This window comes from Phyllobates terribilis, unplaced genomic scaffold, assembly GCF_046119375.1.
Source record: "Phyllobates terribilis strain yellow unplaced genomic scaffold, ASM4611937v1 Scaffold_9__5_contigs__length_417890890, whole genome shotgun sequence".
NCBI classification, from domain to species: Eukaryota; Metazoa; Chordata; class Amphibia; order Anura; family Dendrobatidae; genus Phyllobates; species Phyllobates terribilis.
The window spans coordinates 220,830,538-220,835,904 of NW_027362769.1; positions in this window are offsets into that span (position 1 = coordinate 220,830,538).

Here is a 5,367-nt window from a genome sequence, read left to right on the forward strand (position 1 = left end):
AACAAACAATCTCCCTGGAGGTCCAACAGGGGCGTCCCCCTGAGCCTCCAATACCTCCTCCTCCAGCTCAGAGCATACTGCCGAAACCACCACCCCCTCCTGAAGGATAGGAATCGGGTCGTCCGTATTCCCGGCCCCCGGGAAACTACGAGATAAGGCATCCGCCTTTACATTTTTTGACCCAGGACGATATGTACCGACAAAATTAAACCTGGTAAAAAACAATGACCACCTAGCTTGTCTGGGATTCAGACGTTTCGTGGACTCCAGATATAGCAGGTTCTTGTGATCGGTGATGACGGTGACCGGATGAACTGCCCCCTCCAGAAAATGGCGCCACTCCTCAAAAGCTAACTTAATGGCCAAGAGTTCCCTATTGCCGACATCGTAATTCCTCTCAGCGGACGACAATTTTTTAGAGAAAAAGGCGCACGGATGCCACTTACCAGGGGACGAACCCTGTGACAATACTGCTCCCACCCCTACCTCTGAAGCGTCTACCTCTACAATGAATGGCTGAGACGCATCAGGTTGAATGAGTATGGGCGCCGAGGCAAAACACCTTTTCAAAGAGGAGAATGCTTGACAAGCCCTGTCAGACCACCTAGAAAAATCCGTCCCCTTTTTAGTCATGTCAGTGAGAGGCTTAACCATGGACGAGAAATCACGAATGAACTTTCGGTAATAATTAGCAAACCCCAGGAAACGTTGTAGTGCCTTAAGACTCTCTGGCCGATCCCACTCAAGAACTGCCCGCACTTTCCCAGGGTCCATACGAAAACCGGACGCTGAAACCAGGAAGCCTAAAAACTGGAGTTCCTGTACGGCGAACACACACTTTTCCCACTTGGCATACAGTTTATTATCCCGCAAGATCTGTAACACCTGCCTAACGTGCTCCTGATGAGACACCAGATCCGGCGAGTAAATTAGGATATCATCCAGATATATGACAACAAACTGTCCCACCAAGCGGCGAAAAATGTCATTAACAAAGTGTTGGAACACCGCCGGGGCATTAGTCAGACCGAATGGCATGACAAGGTTCTCATAATGCCCCTCCGGAGTGTTAAACGCCGTCTTCCACTCATCCCCCTCCTTCATCCTAATCAGATTGTACGCCCCCCTGAGATCCAACTTAGAAAACCATTTGGCGCCCACGATCTGATTAAAGAGATCGGGAATAAGTGGGAGCGGATACGGATCTCGGACCGTAATCCGATTAAGTTCACGGAAATCCAGGCAAGGGCGTAGGCCTCCATCTTTCTTCTTAACAAAGAAGAACCCCGCAGCCACCGGTGAAGATGAAGGTCTAATATGCCCCTTAGCCAGACTTTCTGAAATATAATCCTTCATGGCCTGCCTCTCAGGACCAGAAAGGTTATACAACCTAGCTTTAGGTAACTTGGCCTCAGGGAGCAGTTTTACAGAACAGTCATACACGCGATGAGGAGGTAGTTCCTGACACCCTTTCTCCGAGAATACATCCTCAAAGTCCGCCAGAAATGGAGGTAAGACCCAAGGAGTAACCGCACCAATGACCGTGTTCATGCAGTTTTTATTACAGAATTTACTCCATTGGCTTATCTCCCTGGTTTGCCAATTAATAACCGGGTTATGCTTAGCTAACCAAGGAAGGCCCAACACAATAGGAGTGGGAAGACCCTCCAACACGTAGCAAGACAACAGTTCTTTATGTATTGCCCCCACTTGAAGTTTTACATCATGCACAACTTGCAAAAAACTTCCCTGCCCGAGAGGCCTGGCATCGATCGAGAATATGGGGATGGGTTTAGCCAACTCACTCAACCGCATACCTTGAACCCGGGCAAACCGAGCATCAACCAGATTAGCCCCGGCCCCACTATCCAGAAGAACAGATATCCTCTCAGTTCTCGTACCCACCACCACCTCCGCCGGTACGAGAAACTGAGACGAACCTAGGGACGAAATACCTACTCCCAGATTGCCGTCCACCACACAACCTGGGATCAACAGTTTTCCGACGACTCTTCACTCTGCAAGGGACGGGATGGACACCCCCAAATAAAATGTCCCTTTCTCCCACAGAAGAAACACCTTCCTGCCTTATGGCGCACCACCGGTCCCCTCCCCCAAAATGATGTCCCTCCTAATTGCATAGGCTCCTCTGGACTGACCAGGGGAACCACCATATGAGGGGACCTTGTAGAAGGTGGAGTCATCACAGGGGGTAGAGTTATCCCGCACGTCTCCCGAAGCCGTCTGTCCACGCGAATAGCGAGGGCCATAGCGGCTTCCAGAGACACGGGAGAGTCATACTGTGCCAACACATCCTGTAATTTGTCGGATAAACCATGACAAAACTGGCTCCTAAGAGCCGGGTCATTCCACTGGGTGTCCGTGGCCCACCTACGGAACTCCGAACAGAATTCCTCCGCCGGACGATCTCCCTGCTGGATCCTACGTAACTTAGACTCAGCAAGGGAGATCCGATCTGGGTCATCATATACGAGTCCCAGGGCAGCGAAAAACCTATCCACTGACTGGAGAGCCGGGGAGCCCGGGGGAAGAGAGAACGCCCAAGATTGTGGGTCCCCTTGTAGGAGCGAGATGACAATTCCCACCCTTTGTTCTTCACTCCCCGATGACCGAGGCCGCAGCCGAAAGTACAATTTACATGCCTCCCGGAAAACAAAAAACTTGTCCCGCCCCCCAGTGAACCTATCAGGGAGAGCTACTTTAGGTTCTGGTCCGGCTTGCTCCTGAGGATGCCAAACCTTGGACCTAACGTCCGCCAGCTCCATGGACAAACTCTGCAATTGCCGAGCTAGACCGGCTACTGGATCCATAGTAGCTGGAGAAAAACTAAGTGGGTCGGTGAAAATGTCACGCTGTCTCTGTATACTGGAGGTAGGGGGCCTAAGCTGACCCTAAGCTGGGGCCCTGACTAATCCCTCAACCTGGAGGTACTGTTAAAGGTACAGAGGTCCAGGCCGCCAGCGTAACCCCTACCTCCTGAAGATCCCTGCACCTCAGTAATCTAGTCCTGAGAAGGACCCCGATCACAACCAAAGGGAACAAGAAATAATATGCCCAAACACAGTATTTAGACGAACGAGACAGTACAAGGGAAAAACCAAAACCACCTTGCATACAAACAACTTCTCAACTACAACAGAGGGAAAACCAATGGGAAAGGAGATAAATGATAAAGCGAGGAAAGGGAAAAAACACTTCCAAATACACTTATCTCAGCAACTCCAAACACCACGATCCGCTCTGTCAGTCTGAATGAAATGCTTTCACCGACACCTCCCAAACAGACCAGCAGGTATATGAAGGAGTCTCACTACAGAAGTATTGATTGCAGCTGGGCGAGGCTGGACCTCATCTAGCCCAGAGAGAGAGAGAGAATTAACTCCCTCACTGCCGAGAAACACAAAGCACCAACAAGTCAGCTGCGCGAAGTCAGGCTGTGTACTCGTGATGATCTTCGTGGCAACACACCCGTGACATGTATCACTTACTGTGCTGCTTATTGCAGTGGATAAAATCACGGTTTTATCTGCTGCAGATCTATCAGGTCTCTGAATGCTGAGCTGTGTATTACCCCGCCCACACCACTGATTGCCAGCTTTCTGTGTACACTGAGCATAGGCAGAAAGCAGCCAATCAGTGGAGTGGCCGGGGTTATACAGAGCTCATGAATGTTGAGGACTACATGGCAGCAGGTTTACTAGTCTTCTAGTGATAATCTGCTGAGAACTCAATAATTTTATAAAAACTACAGCAAACAGCCCATTCCATCACTGTAATTGGGGTCTCTGGTCCTACATTATGCTGCTGTCAGATTAAATGATAATAGTCTGGTGACAGATTCCCTTTAAACACTTCTTTGATTGACAGTTATCATCACTCACTAGTCCCCCATATGCATGCACTCCTGGAGCGGACAAGCGTGCACTTGTACAGCTGAACGTGAGAATAAGCCGCTGCCAAGGTCTTCAGGATTGTTTTGTCTCCTGTGAAAAGGAAAGATTCTGCATGCTGAAATCCGGCGCACCCGATCCGTATTTCCTACAGTATCTGTCATCGATGGAAATTATATAGCCTGCAGGTATGGGCTCATTAATATTATTTTCCCAATTGTAGAGGAAATTAATACAAATGTCATCTAAGTTTCTTCTTAATATTTAAAGAACTCATGTCTCATTATTTTGATTGATGAGTCATTTTGTTGCATTAGTCATTTAGATCGTTCTCAGTTAGCAGCTCATGAGGAACCCCTGCCCCCTTTACAAGCCCCTCATCAGCCGCTGAGATAAACATACTTTTGATTACTGGTGAACAGACAGATTAGAAAACTAGTTAAATGGCCTGTGCATTACTTTATTTATACTTTAAAACTGGGTATGCTGGCTTTAAAATAATATATTTATATATTTTTATATATATATATATATATATATATATATATATATATATATATATAATGAAAAAATAGATATTCAACTACCTGACCCCTGCCATTTCTCCACCCTGCTGACTGCGTATCTTGCTGTAGAGCCACTGCAGACAGTCAGCAGCCACTGATTGGCTGCAACATTGACATTCAATCTGAACCAGGAAGAAACAGGGGATCTGTATGGGTAGGTCTGTGAAGGAGCGGTCTTGTAGTTGAGTATCTATTTATTTTCTTCATATTTTCAGACCACAATAGGCTTATTTTTTAAAAATAAAACTATATAGAAGACAACCTGTAGCATAGTGAGATAATCCAAGTGGTTCCAACTTTTTGTGACTTGCTTGTTGTGGTTGTGTGGCACCCCAGGAGTCTGGTTGCCACAGTGGTAGAAATACCATGTCTGAGAGCGAGCATGGGTTTTCCTGGTCAGGAGCAATATTGCATGCCACACCTCCTGCCCCAGTCCAGGTAGGGGAGGAACCTGCACTTTATAAACTTGATCTGGGGTGGGGTTAGGGAGTCTAGTTCCAGAGGAAGGGACAGAGCAGCAGCAAGGAGCTCTGTGGGAGCCAGGAGCTGAAGGCCAGGGATTGGAGCTGATAGAGCTCATCCTGGCATAAGACACAGAGAACCGGACACCGGAGTCCGAGGCTGTGGGGATATCTACATCCAGCAGCAGAAACCACCTGGCAGGGGATTTCAGGTCCTCTGGCCATAGAAAGCCCGGAGGCTCAGTCGCACGCAAGGGACCGGCACCGCCATCGAGGAGCGGAAGGAACCAAAGGCCCCAAATCACCAGCCATACGGGTGAGCACCACACGATACACTCAGGGACGTGGGCTACTACACGACTACAGCAGGGTAGCGAGGAAGAGTGCAGTCAGACGGGAAGGCCTATACCTCCACCTGGCCCGGGGGAC